General features: G+C 43.1%; 1 protein-coding gene across 5 annotated transcripts in view; it reads right to left on the bottom strand.

The window, feature by feature from the left end:
• RALY (RALY heterogeneous nuclear ribonucleoprotein) overlaps positions 1-16,625 on the bottom strand; it is an 80,110-nt gene that overhangs the window by 27,965 nt on the left and 35,520 nt on the right. The gene's annotated exons all lie outside the window — the stretch shown is intronic.

The following is a 16,625-nucleotide window of genomic DNA, read 5'->3' as shown; positions in this document are numbered from 1 at the left end:
AAGAATTGTATGAACTGAATCAAAGGAGCCTATTTTCTATGATTTAAGAGTACCTGTTTAGTGTCAGGAGCCCTGGATTCCAGTCCTCGTTCTGGCATGAATAATTCAGTGAACCCTTAACCTCTGTGGACCTCAGTTTACCCATTTGTACAGAAGGCTCTGTCTACCCCATAAGGTGGTATGTGTAGCCAATTAGATAATGGTTGAGACACACACTGTAAATGGCGTGACATGGGATAGCAGGAACTGAAGGAGCACTGGCACATGTGGTCTTAAAAATTCAGAGCCCCAGGTCATGATCCTGGAGTCCCGGGATCGAGTCCCACATCGGGCTCCCTGCTCGGCGGGGGGTCTGCTTCTCCCTCTGCCCTCTTCCCTCTCGTACTGTCTCTCATTCTCTCTCAAATAAATAAATAAAATCTTTAAAAAAAAAAAAAATTCAGAGCCCAATCTGGGAAAGACCTGAAATAAGCTCCCTTTCTTTCTCCCCAACCAACTTAGGCCTGCCTTTCTCACACTGGAGATGTTCTTTGCCTTTCCAGTGATGGAAGAGGGAAATGTGCCACACAAGTAGGGGATAGAAAGGTTACCACCTTTCTACTTTCAAAAGTTCATTCGGATCTACTGTACTTGGATTTATAATCCTAGCTTTTGTTAAACAAAAGCTGTGAAACCATGAACAAGCCTCAATACCTATTTTAGTTTCCTCATCTGCAAATCAGGAGGAAGTTTCCTAAGTGATGACTATAGTTAAGATAATTAACGGTGGAAAAGTATTTTGTAACCCACAAAATGCCACACAAATGCCAGTTATTACAAAGCTGCCTTCCCATCAGCTCATGAGCCACACAGAACAGTGGTTATCACCAGGTGACAGGTGAGATAATCAAAGCCCAAAGAAAATATGACAGTAACATTCAGCTCTACTCCAACTTCCTCCAGCAGAGGAATAAATTCCTTTGATTTATTATAATATTATATTATTGTAATATATTATAATTAATTTATTATAGGAGTTGTTCATTAGTTTGTTTGCCTCATTAAACCGACATATCTCTGAGGCAGGGAACTACATACATCTTATGCATTTTCGTACCTCCATGCTCAGCGTGGCACACCTAAAAGATGTTAAGTAAATGTTACCTGAATGATGACCAACAGTGGTAGCAGAAACACATCCAGAACCCAGGATGCCTAGTCTAGGGTTCTTATAACCAAAGAGAAAGTGGCCTACGGGCGCCTGGGTGGCTCAGATGGTAAGCGTCTGCCTTCGGCTCAGGTCATGATCCCAGCGTCCTGGGATTGAGTCCCGCATCGGGCTCCCTGCTCCTTGGGAGCCTGCTTCTCCCTCTGCCTCTCTCTCTCTCTCTCTGTCTCTCATGAATAAATAAATAAAATCTTTAAAAAAAAAGAGAGAGAGAAAGTGGCCTAAACCTCATAGATTTGACTCAACTTCTCCTCTCTTCCTCAATTCCCCCACTCTAGCAAGACTCAACTTTCCATTCCTGGAGAGTCTTTGGGCCTTTGTGTGTGCTTGTCTCCCGGCCTTAAACACTCCTCATTGGCTTCTTTACTGAGCTAATTCCTATTCACCCCTCAGATTTGGAGGCCTTTCTAATCTAATACTGGGTCAGGTATTCCCTCTCCTCCCATGACTGTTTTATCACAGAATCCTGCACACAGATGTGTCAAAAATATCTCCTAAAAGTTAAATACTTGAATGAATGAAATACTGCATCTGGAAATCCACAGGAGTTGCAGGGAAAGACTCCTGGCCTGGAAGTCGGGAAGCCTAAATGACTCTTAATTCCAGCTCTACCACTACTGTGCTCGGTGATCTTGGGTAAGCCCCAGTCCTTCTTTGGATGATCCATCAATGAGCTATTATTATCTATTAATCATCTCAAAAGGTCCTTTCAGGACCGACAGCATACCCACTCTTAGACACATGCTAAGTCTAGGGGTGTGGAACTTCAGAGGCCAACTGTGTGCTCCATAACATGGGAAGCCCAACATCCCCACTCCACAAGCAGACTAGGCTGTCAGCAGCCTCCCAGCCCGTTGGTTTACTTAATTCCTCCTGATGAAGTGCCAAGAATAAATCGTAGGTGAGCAGCAGAGCATTTTAATGAGTCCAGAGCCTAATGAATCTTTTCCTTCCTGTGTCAATTAGAATTTCAAAGCTAGGATCCCCAAGGACCAATTTATTGGGAACAGAGAGAAGCCTTTTTGTTCATCAGCTGCCACCTGAGCTACCTGCCCTGGTCCTCTATGTCTGCTATGTAACAATTCTGCTTACTCAGATATACCACCTGGGGAGACAGAGACTAGCCTGAGAGGCTCCTTCTTGCCCAACATTTCTGGGGCCAGAACTTGAGGAAGGAAAGGAGGAATCCAGGGCATTTCTGGGGGGCATGGAGGGTGGGGAGGTGGTCAGAGAATCAGAGCAGCCCTGACGTTAATGCCACCTCCTAAAGATACTGGTCTTCACAGAGCTAATCGCAACAGATCAACCTGCTGTTTGCTCAGTAAGTATCAGGTACTGCGTGGCACCTATTTACCTAAGTATTCTGAATCCTCACAACAACCCCAAAACTGTATCAATAGCACTATCTTACAGACAGGGAAACTGAGGCTCTGAGAGGTAAACTAAGAATTAGACTAAAAAACACAATTAGTAATTGGCAGACAGGGATTTTAACTCACATCTATGTGATTTCAGAGACTGGGCTCTATCAAACCACAGCAGCCTTTTCCAGGGGGCTAACACAAGGTCAGGGGCTGATGTCATGAATGACAGAAATGGTCTGTGGGCAGCCACAGCCATGCTGGGACACTTGCCACCAACACACTGTCTTTTGCCCAGGCACAAGCAAGGGTGGCTAGGCACTGCTGGTCCTCTCATTCAATGGAGCTGGCAATCCCCTTATTCTCAGAACATAATCCAAGCAGAGTCACCATCAACATTATACCAAGGCTCTTACCCTAGAAATCTTTTGATTTATTTGATTTGAGAGGAGTTGCCAATCCCTGATCTAATGGCTCCCAGGCACCCAGTTCTCTGCCTCCCCATCTGGTCCTCTCCAAGTCATAAGTCATATAGGGCCAGCCCAACTACTACTGCTCAGTCATCAACACATTTTCCAAAGTGAGCAGGTAAGCACGTCAGGTTTCCAAATGGTTACAGGAGGAAATATTAAGGCTCTGGTGGATTTAAGAGTGAGGTCAAGAATCTTAGCTAAGGGACGCCTGGGTGGCTCAGATGGTTAGGCGTCTGCCTTTGGCTCGGGTTGTGATCCTGGGGTCCTGGGATCGAGCCCCACATCAGGCTCCTGGCTCAGCGGGGAGCCTGCTTCTCCCTCTCCCTCTGCCTCTCCCCCTGCTCATGCTCTATCTCTGTGTCTCAAATGAATAAATAAAATCTTAAAAAAAAAAAAAAAAGTCTTATCTAAGTTTACACAGCTAGAAAACAGCAACACTAGAACGTAGGTACACACTGAATCCTAACCTGACATCTATCTACACACACAAAAAGAACACAAGTGGAAAAAATGAAATTAATGCTTTCTACAATTTTTTAACTTTGAGAGAATTGTAGACTCATGTGCCATAATTATTTTTTTTAAAAGGACTTAGCACAGTGCTTGGCACACAGAAAACCCCTAAGTGTTAGCTATTAGATAATTAGAAAAAAGGGAGAGCATCCAGGATGAACCATAGAGGAAGAGTAAGTTTCTCTTTATAGAATCCTTGAGGTGTACACATATAATACCATAAATAATCTTTCCAATGACTCCATTAAGCAGGTATTAACATCCCCCATTTTATAGATAAGAAAATTGCTCTCAAGGGTCAAGTAACTTATCCAAGATTACTTTGTCCCAGTATGTGCCAAAGCTGGGATTCAAATCCAGATATAGCCAACTCCAAACCCTATACCCTTTCCACATTGCTTCTTTGGAGATAAGACTGGGGCTGGACTTCAAAGACAGGCCTGGATATAGACTGGAGGATAAGAGCAGGCTGCTTATTCAAGTGTGGGGATATCATGAACATGGATGCAGAATTTAGCAACATGCTGTCTTTGCAAAGCATGATAGTTCAAAGACACTGGCCAGAACAGTAAATTCACATGACAAAGACCAAATAAAAAAGCTAAGGTAAGAGCACACAGCAGAGCGCCATTAAATGCTAGCTGCTCTTCCCAACTACATGGGTCACAACTTGATTCCCTTTTGATGGACACTAAGAAAGGGAGGCAGCATGCAGAAAATAAAAAGCCAGAGACTGGATGGCAAAGGAAATCAAGCTCTGCCACTAACTAGATAGGTGGCCTTAGGCAAATCACCTGCCTTCTCTGGGTTTCTAATATCAGGGGGGTTGAAATAAAAGAGTGTCCAAGGACCTCTCTAGCTTTGACCTTCCAGGAAGCAAGCCATTACCAGGTCATGTGTGCAAAGGTGGGTCTGGGAAATGCTAATTATGTGATAAAGAAACGTAGCCTGAAATGAAACACCACAATGGTGTGACAGGAGCCCCGGGCACAAGAGGAGAGAAACAGAGCTGAGTGAGGGAGGGGAGAAGGGATAAAATGAGATTCAAGTTAATCTTGGGTCAAAGCCAGAAGATAGCAGGGAGGCAAAGGCAGGGAAGCTGAACCAGGGTGGTAGCAATCCTGGCCTTGCTGATAACTTGCTGTATGGCCCTGGCTATTGATTACTCAGCCTCATTTTCTCACGGGCCAAATGCACCACAGGGCCCTCTATGTTCTAGCCTCAGCTGCTCCCTCTCCAACCTGATCTCCTGCTTCTTTCCCCTTCAGGGTGCTGCTCCAGCCATACTGTCTGCCTTCTAGTTTTTCTACAAACATGCTCTTACGTTGGGGACTTTCACTTGCTCTTCTATCAGCTGAAAATGATCTTCCTCAGAAAGGGGTTCCCGGCCATTTTTTCACCCTTTACTCCTGCTTATCTTTCTTCGTAACACATACAAAATGATAGAATAACTAATGATTTACTCAGTTTCTGTCTCCCCCACTACAAGTTCCATGAAGGCAGTCTGTTTTGTTCACTTGTTCACTACCATATCCCAGCTCCACGAGTAGTATCAGGCATTTGCTGAATAGAGAACTGAATGGATGAATGGATGAACTGGTCTCGAAAGTTCATTCCAATTCTAGCATGCAATGATTAACATATGGCCTGTGAACTGGAGAACATCTCAGAAGTTCAAGCCCAAGTAAGCTTAGGTCTAACCTGTCCTTCTGGTTCCATTTTTAACATTCACTTTGCCTCAGTGGATCTTCACAAATTATCTCCAAATGTAATACACACACCCTAACACACAGCTACACACATACACAAATAGACAAATACGTATCACTTAATTCAAAGATAATTATCATATGCTATGTATGAAACACAACACACACACAGTATTTCCTTAACCTGGAATATCAGACCTTACACAATTTAGCCAACTTACTGTTAACCTTAACCCTAACCACACTCCATTCCTGATATCCTCTACTCTGGCTACACTGGACTGTTTATACCCTTCTCTGAGACATACACATAAGCTTCTGTGTCTTTGTCCTCACTGGTCTCACTGCTTAGAAGCTGCAGACTCCCCTTCACAATTACCAAATACTTCTTTCACAACTGTCAAATACCTCATCTTTTAAGTCCAACTCCAATATCACCTTCTGTGAAGCCTCCCTTAGTGTCCCCCTCCTCCATCTTCCCAAAGCACTCCACAGTAAGATCTCCACAAGTATATGCTTCCATTATAGTGATCGTCACTGTAGTCTACTTATTTTACCTGCCTGTCATCTTTAATCAACTATGGGCTCCAAAGGCCTTGACCATGCGTTTGCCTTCTCCATATCCCTAAAGACCTATATCCCTGTGCCTGCCACAAATATTTATCAAATTGGGTGTTAACATGGCACCACAACTAAGAACACTTCCTAACCTTCTTTGGTAGACTCCATCTTCCTTCATACTGTCCAAACTGGCTTCCCTAATATTTCTACCCACAAAGGAGTATGAACTCCTTTGGAACAAAGAGCCTGAGGAAGAAGGGGATAGAGAAGCAGCTGGAAAGAGTCTTTGCAGAGCCCTGAATGACAGCCTAAGGAGATTGGATTTATTCTACTAGAGGTTTTAGAAGCAGGAAGTAATAGGAATAAGAAATGTATTTTAAAACCTATGGAGAGAGAAAGGAGGTTACACTTCAGGAGCAAAGAATGGAGGTGGGGAGAGGAGTTAATTGACAATTAAAATAGTCCCAGTGAGAGAGGATTAAAATTTGGCCTTGGGTGGTAGCAATAATGTTCAGAGACAAAACCACATAATGAAAGCAGTTACTTACTTCACCCTAATAGAACTCTGTGCTCAAAACTAACTTCCTCCAGATGGAACTATGTAACCTCTTTGCATCCAAGATGGCCCTGAGGGAAACCAGGAGCAAGGAAAAAGCCTCCTTGGCCAGAGGAAGAAGCAAATCTAGGAAGAGCAAAGGCCAAGCTCCAAGCCAGTGAGTAGAATTGTAGGAGAGAGCTCAAGATCTTACTGATGACTGCTACCAGAAGCTTCAGCAAGGAAGTAAAGTCTGTGCCCTGAGCAGAAAGGTGCCTTCCTGGGTTGGGACAGCTCTAGCTAGCTTTAATACATACAAGAGGCTCTGATAATTTTCAGTGGTGGTAGGTTAAGGAAAATTACCCAAACCTTAGAAATAAGGCAAAAAGATGACTGGGTGACCTTTTAAAGTCATGTTAGAACATTTTTTAATATACATCTCAGAGTCATCTGATGCTCATCTGATACTTCTGGAGAATGGAATTTTGTTTAACTTACCATTAGAGCCCAAATGTTTTGAAAACTAAAACTGCAAAGTTGGAGGTTAATATGTAGAAAACGAAGATGGTGCACTTGTAAGCAGAGGAGATAAGGCCAAGGTTTACATTTTCATTAGGACATTAATCAATTTTGAATCTAATTTACCAATCTAATTTCAGCAATCCTTTTTTCCACTAACAACATGAAATCCAGTTTCTCAGCTATTCTCTTTCTGGTTTCCATACTCATGAATCAAACAAAACTTGACACATGCTCACCGTATGTATGAGAATTATGCCCTGACAAAGTACAAACTCCCATAGGTCTGCCTATCTCAAAAGAACCAGATGCAAGGAGGCACAAGAAGCCTGACATCCAGGCACAGGATGTTAGTCAAGTGCAACAGGTGGTCACTTAGGAAAGGACATAAAGCTCAGTGTAGGAGAAAGGGCACCAGGCTGAAAGTCAGGAGACCTGCCACTGTGTGACCCTGGGCATATTACTTATTGCCCCTTACTGGGCCTCAATTTCACAATTATAAAGGGTTTCTCTGTAAACTTGATGTCTGTTAGTTAAGGTCTCTTCTCATTCTGACATCTTAAAATTCCATCATTTTACGGCAAATGATCCTGGGGAAAATGCAGAGCCAAAAATATATCCTCTTACTCTATTCCTAAAAAATATATCATTAGAAGGGGGTCTCATTAAGAAGCCCCAGCAGTTGAGTAGCAACGGGTGAGGAAGGGGACAAATAGCAAAAGGCTCAGAAAAGGGCAGAGACTAAGGGTCTGCCCCTTTTGCAACTGAAGACTGGGTGGGACCCAAGACCAGGGACAGAACCCTTTGAGGAAGGGCTCAGACTCACTGGCCTTATCAAGACTAAGGATTTGGATTCTAGCTACTGGCTCTATCACATAAAGGCAGGTGCCTTCAGTTTCCTCATAGTAAGATCTCTGCAAGTCAAGTGCTTTGTAACTGAAAAGCAAGTACAGGTCAGACGACCTATTAGAACAATCTTCTTCCTAAATCTCTCATGTGTACGTCTCTTCTGCCAGGTCCCCTGAAGGAGGCCTATCAAACTTGAGATATATAGACCCTCTCTCTTCCTTCCCTGCATTTCAGATTTGTTGTCTCACTGCTTAGAAGCTGCAGACTCCCCTTCACAATTACCAAATACTTGTTTCACAACTGTCAAATACCTCATCTTTGAAGTCCAACTCCAATATCACCTTCTGTGAAGCCTCAATACTTGAAATATTCCCCTCATTCAATTCCGAAAATGACAAGTACACTCTTTACGAGGGATTCAGAGTACACTCTTTATGAGGGATTTAGTGTTCCATGTTGGAGATGGAAATCTGGCCTCTTGCTTAGTGCTTGGATCTCTGGGCCACACACCTGGGTCCTGGAGAAGCTGGTGTGAGGCAAGCAGAGAAGAAACTCATGGGAAAATGGCACTGAAGGCATGGAAGATATTCCCATTATGCTAAAGCCACTAAATGCCTATTCCTGGGCACTCCTGAATAGTCTACCTTCGGGGAAGGCTAAGGCCAGAGAGGCAGTATGGTACTCAGGGAAGAACTTACTATAGGATCTATGGGGTTAGGAGGACCTGAGTTTAAACCCAGCTCTTTCACAGACTAAGTATGTGACCTCAAGCAAATTCATGTACTTCCTTGAGCCTCAGCTTTTCCCTCTGGAGCTATTAATAACTTAATGAATTATAAAGATTAAGGGAGATAATCAATTTAAAGTACATATCACAGTATTTGGCACATAGTAGACACCTCAATAAATGTTACTCCCATCAAGAGCGAAAGGGCAAATAGCAAAAGACGACTGAATGTGATTCACATGACAGGTAGGGAGGACTTGGGGACAAACCCCAGTCAGCAGCAGATCAGAGCTGCGAGTTGCTCAGAATGGGAATGGGCTGATTTGGAGAGTCTGATGTGCTATTCTAAGAGCATCTGGATCCTGTACCAGCCAAAGCAAATCAAAGAGAAGTGCTTATGGAGCGCTTGTTTCTAAAACAAGTGCGGGCTGTGTTATTGACACACGCCACAGGGGAATTGAGAAGGCTGCTGGCGAATATGTTAAGAAAGCTGACATGCTTTCAGTTCTAATCTCTGCTACAACATACACATGAGTACAACTGACCTTGGCGCTAGAGAAGAAAACTCTGGACAGAGACGCAAGAGACTTAGGTTCTGGTCTGAGCTGAACCCTGAGCAGGTGACTTTATCTCTCTGTCCTCAGCTTTTTCTTTCCTCCTCCAAATAAAGGTAATTCTCTTGTGCCTCCTACTCTATTCTCACTCTGTCATCATTTTCAGATGATGATACTACGGCTCTGTAAGATTAAGCTGGTACTGGTAGGAATTTGAATTCAAAGTCTGCTGTCAAAGCCTGTAGTCTTTCTACTCTCCTGCATTACCTCCCAATGTTAAATGAGGGGTTAGACCAGGTGGACCAAGGCATTCCGCAACTTGAAAATTTCTGATTCTTAGTGGCCTGAAACAGTGCTTTCAAAGAGCATTCTAAATACTCTAGGGCTAGACAAAGCTTGGCTTGTTAAGGCTTCACATATAAATGAAATCCTCAACACCACAGAGAGCCAGAAGAAAGTGAACAATGAAATTTTAGAGAGCCCTAAAGAAGCCCTTGGAGAATACATCACCTAATTCGTTTTATAGATGGGGATATGAAGGCTACAGAAACAGAAATAGCTTGACTGGGAACACCACGATAGAGTTAGGTAATGGAGCACAAACTGCGTCCTATGCCTCATGGTCTCTCTCATACTAGGTATCTACTCAGTCTCCAACCTTCTGGGCCATTCTGAATCGCTCTGCTATTTCCTTTCCAAATGCTGGGTGACAAGCAGGTCACTGCCCCTGAAGCAGACTCCCAGACACTTCCAACACCTGCTCATTGCAGATAATGGCTCTTTCTAACTGACCTTGCTGTACCCTTGAACAGGACTGAAAGTGAGGATTCTTTGACCCCCTCGACTTTTTGTTTCATCTTGACTTTGATGCCTTTGAACCACAGACCCATGTGCCTTTAGAGGCACGGAACTAGAAGGGACATCAGCAATTATAGGTCAACTTTCTACCTCATTCCTTCTTTTTAGAGTGGAAGAAACTGAGGCCCTGAGAGATTAAATGCTTTTCCAAGATGGAGTTAGTAAAACAGGGTTAAGAGCCTGGGTCAGGATATTCACCTTCCATTATAATCTGACACTGAACACATGGTATCAGAATTTATTTCAATCACTAGTGACTGAACACCAATCCAGCCCAGGCATGTTTTTCATCATCTCCTATTAGCATCCCAATAACCATACAGGCATTTTTGTTCCCCATTTTGCAGATGAGGAAACTACAGCTCAAAGGTACACAAGAAAGGTGTATACTGTAGGTAACTTCTGTCTCCTGCCCTATGCACTTAGTGCAGTAACTCTTGACATATTATCCTAATTGGGAAGATGGGGGAGGGGGAGGCACTGAGAGAAGGGGGGCAGTGAAGATTCAGACAATACAAAATGACAATGCAAAAGAAGCAATTTCTGCTTTGGTGTTAACATGGGTCTTTTGTAGGATAGTTTTGTTATTTTTCTGTATCTGCCCCATTAAATCGTAAATCCCCTCAATTCATGCCCTACTCATCTCAGGGTTCTAACACCAAGTTGCTTATAGACCTTGGTTTCCTGATCTCTTGTTTCCCAGTTTCCCAGCTTGGATTTTTGATCTCTTGGCCTTATTCTTAGGCTCAGGACCCTGCCTCTCTGCCATATCCTTAGAACTGCCCTCTAGCTGATCTGACCTATAGGACCTGTCAGTCTCTCTGCTGTCTGGCTGCTGCCCCAGTGGGACAGAAAGATCCTTTTTAGTTTTAATGAAAACTAGAGAAGGAAGGAGGGAGACACAGGCCCAATATAGCCCAGAGCCCTTTACATAGTATTCCTTCCCCCCCAAGTGAGCTGGACCTTATTGCTTTCCTGTGACAGCAACCCTCAAGAAAGCCGGCTGTTTCTGGAACCAGAGTAATAGAATGTGGGGAAAGAACAGGGACAGCTGCTTCTTATAGGAGTTGCTCTGGCGGCCTCCCTCAGATTTTCTCCACATAATTCTCTAGGAGCCATCTGATTATTACACTGGCAGACAAGGAACCTCCTGTGCCTTACTAAGCTACAAAGTCCACTTTGGTCAGACCTTCATCCCACACCTTGAAGGATAATAATGCACTGCTACTGCCCCTGGACCTTCTCAGACTCTGTCCCTGGTCCCTATTGCCAGAATTACTAACATGAATAGTCCCTTACATTTGTACAGTATTTAACAGTTTTATACAGCACTTAGTTGACATGTGCCTGACACAATTCGATGGCAGAAGTTGTTATTCTTTGTTTACAGATGAGGGAACTAAAGACCACAAATAAGTAACCAACAAGCCCAGGCATTGCTCAGAGCTCTTCCACCTCAATGTTACCTAAGGGATCTGCATTTAAGCCTTATTTCTTTAGTAGAATTAAATTTCTGCTTAGAATCTCAGTCATTAACTAGCAATAGAGGTATTCTGCCAGGTCTCGAAAGCCATCTTGAAGCCTCTGAAGTCTGTGAGGCGCGCAGCTATCTCCGCCAACTCCGTGTATCAGCAAAATCTCCTCAGAAGCCGGGGGAGCTCTGGCTTTCTGTGTGTCACCTGCCCTACTCCTACATGAAGTTCAGGCCTGACCCAAATCCTGACGTGGGACAGGCAGGACTGAGGCTGCCCAGCACTAGGGGTCTCGCCCTAGCCCCCTCCCTCCCAGTGGGTAACACATACAATGTAGACAACTTGTCCACCCCATTGTTTCTGAGACAGGCCCTCTCAGAAGCTCTACATACTGAAGACCACTTGTTTGGGCTGCAAAGCACCTTAAAAAACAAAACAAAACAAAAAACCCTAAGTCTTAAGAAATTAGAAAAAGAAGAGCAAACCAGCCCCTAAGAAAGCTGAAGTTAGGAAATAACAAAGATTACAGAAAGAAATCAGTGGAACAGAAAAACAACAGAACCAAAAGTTGGTTCTTTGAAAAGATCAACAAAATTGGCAAACATTAAGTAAGACTGACCAAGAAAAAAAGAGAGAAAATACAAATTGCCAAAACCAGGAATTAAAAAGGGGATACCACTACTGATCTTACAGAAGTTAAAGGGATTATAAGGGAATACTATGAGCAACTTTTATTTTATTTTTATATTTATATGTATGTATGTACGTATGTATGTATTTAAGATTGTATTTATTCAGTTGAAAGAGACAGAACACAAGCAGGGGGTTAGGAAGAGGGAAAGGGAGAAGCAGACTCCCTGCTGAGCCAGGAGCCAGATGCAGGGCTTAATCCCAGGATCTGGAGATCATGACCTGAGCCAAAGGCCGACACTTAACCATCTGAGCCACCAGGCACCTCCATGAACGACTTTAAACCTAGAAACTAGTCAATTTAGATGAAATGAAAACATTTCAAGAAAGGCCCAAATTATCAAACATGACTCAGAAAGAAACAGAAAATCTGAGTAGACCTACAATAAGCAAAAAAAAACCCAAAAAACCCCAAGAAACAAAAATTAAATTAATAATTAAAAATCTTCCAAAAGAGAAAAGCCCAGGCCCACACTGGCCTCCCTGATAAATTGTATCACACAATCAAAAAGGAAGTAATACCTACCCTTCACAAACTCTTCCAGAAAACAGAGGAAGGGGAAATATTCTCCAATTCAATCTATGAGGCCAGTTATTATTACTATGATACCAAAATCAAAGACATCACAAAAAAAACAAACAACAACAAAAAAAACAATATTCCTCATGAACATAGATGCAAAAATATTCACCAAAATAGCAATGCAAATCCCACGCCATTTAAAAAGGATTATACACTCTGACCAAGTGGGATCTACTCTGGAGTACAAGGTTGGTTTGATATCCAAAAATCAATGTAGTGCCATATTAGTAGAATAAAGAACAAAAAACAGAAATCTACAAAACCCAACATCCATCCATAGTAAAACCTCTCAGTAAATTAGGAATAGAAGGGAACTTACTTAGCCTGATAAAAGTCATCTACAGAAAACTCTATAGCTAATACCATACTTTATAGTAAAAGACTGAACACTTTCTTCCTAAAATTGGGAACAAGGTAAGAGTGTCTGCTCTCACCAATTCTATTCAACATTGTGCTGGAGGTCTTAACTGGTGCAATCAGGCACAGGGATTTTTTTTTCTTTTTTAACTGGATGTCAGATTATATCACTCCTCTACTCACAACAATTTAACAGCTTCCTGTTTCACTCAGAATAAAGCCCTGCATGATCTGGGTCCCTGTCTACCCTTATGACTTCTCCATACTCCACACTCCCTCTTGCTCACTCCACTTCCAGCCACCTGACTTCCTTTTGCTCCTCGAACACAATAAGCATACAACGGTTTCAGGGTCTCTGAACTTGCTGAATTCTATGCCTGGAATGTTATTCCCCAAGATACACACAGAGCTCACTACTTCAGATCCTGCATATTTCTGCACAGATCTGTTTTCTCACAGAGGCCTTTTTTCATTGCAATGTCCCGCTCTGTTCCCTTACCCTGCTGCTTTATTTTTCTTCATACATATTCATTTGTTTATCTGTTTTCCTCCACTAGAATCTAAACTACAAAAGAGAAAACTATCTTCTTCACTGCTATATTTCAAAGCTGTGCCTGGCACATGGTTGACAATAATACTCACTGAATGAATGTCTTAAAAAATAAAGTTTTATAGGGGCACCTGGGTGGCTCAGTTGGTTAAGCGTCTCCTTTGGCTCAGGTCATGATCCCAGGGTCCTAGGATCGAGCCACGCATCGGGCTCCCTGCTCTGCAGGAAGCCTGCTTCTCCCTCTCTCACTCCCCCTGCTTGTGTTCCCTCTCTCGCTATGTCTCTGTCAAATAAATAAATAAAATCTTTAAAAAATAAATAAAGTTTTATACAGGAGAATGAATAAAAAGAAGGCAGGGGGAAACCAGTGGCTCAAGAGGCTGAGAAAGACCAGGGTTTCAGGTCTTTATATATAGGAAAGAGCCAATATAGGATAATAGAAAAAACTCGGTTGTCTAGAGCTGGATTCTTCTGGGTTCTAAGCTTAGCTCTTCCAATCACTGCCTGTTTGTCTCTCTCGAAGCCTCAGTAATTTCTAAAATGAGAATATCACCACCTACCTCCCAAGCTGCTATGAAAATGAAATCAACTTATGTAGAGCATTCAGTATAGCATCTGATAATATAGTAGACATTATAAATAATTTAGCGTTTTCTGATACCCCCGGTCTCAAGAGGAACCTAGAACTACCTTCAAAATTACCAACTTCACTTCACTGAAGCACACAGATGTCTGCCCCTAAACTGAATGGCCTCCATACTCATTTTAACTTCTCTTTCTTATCATTCTTCTTTCATCCTTCCCTTACTGTTAGCTCTCAGCTGTGCTCACCTCTTGCTGCTGTTAATATAGCACTTCCTCCTCCCTTTTTGATATGCTGCTTTGAATCTTATGGGGGTTTAGAAACCAGATTGCTAAACCTGTTACAACAACATATAAAAATAGGAATAAATTAGTGCTGTGCAAGGGCTTAAGGATGACAATGCTTTGCTTCCTTCTTTTTAGTTGAAATTTGTTTTTAGTAGAAACTTGAGTATGTTAGATAAATAAGCAAGATACTTTTTTACATGGAATCATTCATATTTTGAAACAATCAATGATGGAACTTCTTCAGAGGGCAGCTGGTACAAAAACAGTAAGGTCCAAGCTGGGCACCGAGGCCATGGGAAAGCCAGAAGCTACAGAACTTAGGTTAACCAGACAATAAGAGGTGGCAGCAAGAGCCTGGAGATTCAGAGTAGGAGGGAAGGTTGGCTAATGTGGATTCCAAGAGCACCAGGTTGGGGACAGACCCCTCTGTACACCTTCACAAAGAAAGAAGAACAAAATGTCACTGTTAGAGAATGTAAAGAGAGTGGCCTAGATCACTGGCCAAGGGCAAGAGAGAGCTGGTGGGAAAACTGGATGACCATGGCCTCTGACAAGATTATGAGGCCATAGTATAAGTGCCTTTTCCACTAGTAGTTGGGAGGGTGAGGGATGGAGATGGGCAGGGTACTTAAGGCCAAAATAGGAACAGCCTTCCTCTTCTGAGAGGACAGTAGGAAACAAGGCAAGATCTATGTGGAATTAGTGAGTGCAGACACATGCTGGGGATGGGCCCTTGAAAAGTGCTTTAATATCTGTGCTAGCAGTGGCCTGGGAGCCAGGCAGTGTGAGTGCATTTAAACCTGCACTCTGCAACCCACCTGCTGCAAATCATGCTGCCTATGCTGCCTGGCTTTGTTTCTGTGCCTTGGAATCCCTTCCTTTGTGGAAAGATTGAGCTTCAGGGAGAATCTGCACAAGAGGAGGAAAAAAAGGGCATGGAAGAAGATTTACAGCACAAATTTCCAAAGCAAAACCTTCCCTTTTCCCTTTGGGGAGTGGAGTAGCAAATAGGTCAGGGACTAAGGTGCCAGGGATACTTATAATGCTTTCTTCTCACTTTCTCTCATTTCAGTCATGGTGCTTTACAATTCACAGAGCTTTCCAACATGCATTTCTCATTTGATTCTCTACAACATCCTGCAGGCTGGTATACATACAATAGACATGTGGGGGTGTGGGGAAGCATTCCAATTTTCTAAATAGCGGAGGGGAGGTTGTCCAAGGACAAATGTTGAGAAAGAAGATAAAAATCCAGGTTTCTCAACCCCAGTCCAGCTGTCTAGGTCCCTATCTCTGCTGGCCCAAGTGTTTACAGTATCTCAAGTGTTACAGGTGTTTTCTTCTCCTTCTAGTTATATTGAGCCTGGGCCTCTAACTGCTAGAAAACTCTATCAGCCTCTTGGCTCCCTCACTAGAAATGCCACTGCCTCAGAAAGGACCCCCAACTCCTGCCTGCCCTGCTGGGCCCCTCAAATAACTAGACCTCCTTCCTGAATCCCTAAGGAGGTCTGTCTTCTTGAACCTTCTAAGAAAAATCAGGATTCCAGGGAGATTAGCAGTCCAAGGAAAGCCTGCCAAGTCAGAGAGAGCAATGGTATTTACAACAGACTGACCAGATCTAACATCAGCTTTAAAGATTCTCAGATGCGGGGGCGCCTGGGTGGCTCAGTTGGTTAAGCAACTGCCTTCGGCTCAGGTCATGATCCTGAAGTCCCTGGATCAAGTCCTGCATCGGGCTCCCTGCTTGGCGGGGAGTCTGCTTCTCCCTCTGACCCTCCCCCTTCTCATGTGCTCTCTCTCTCTCTCATTCGCTCAATAAATAAAATCTTAAAAAAAAAAAAGATTCTCAGATGCGAACCTCAGGCAAATTATTGGAGCTTCCGGAGCCTCAATTCCCTCAGCCATAAAATGGGGTTTTGTCTAGATTAAATGAGACCCATAACACAATTGGTTCTTAATGTGTTGATCTCCCTTCCCATCTTACTATCTATGGTTTTCCCTCTAAGTTTCCCCTGACTTCCCTTTCACACGGCCCCAGCTCTTTCATTCCATCCTCACCACCATTCATAACCACATTTTCCAGGACTGATAAAACTGGTTTCTGAAGTTGACCTAGGGGCTTGGTAGGTCACAGTCAAGACTGCAATCAGGAAAGTTTCTAAGGGCTATGAGGTCATGTTAAGAGAGCTTATAGGAGAATGCACTTAGCTACCAGGTCCAAGATAACTTCCAAGACA

Source organism: Neomonachus schauinslandi, chromosome 10 (genome assembly GCF_002201575.2).
Source record: "Neomonachus schauinslandi chromosome 10, ASM220157v2, whole genome shotgun sequence".
In the NCBI taxonomy this organism is placed as follows: Eukaryota; Metazoa; Chordata; class Mammalia; order Carnivora; family Phocidae; genus Neomonachus; species Neomonachus schauinslandi.
This window is presented reverse-complemented; position numbering and strand designations above follow the sequence as displayed.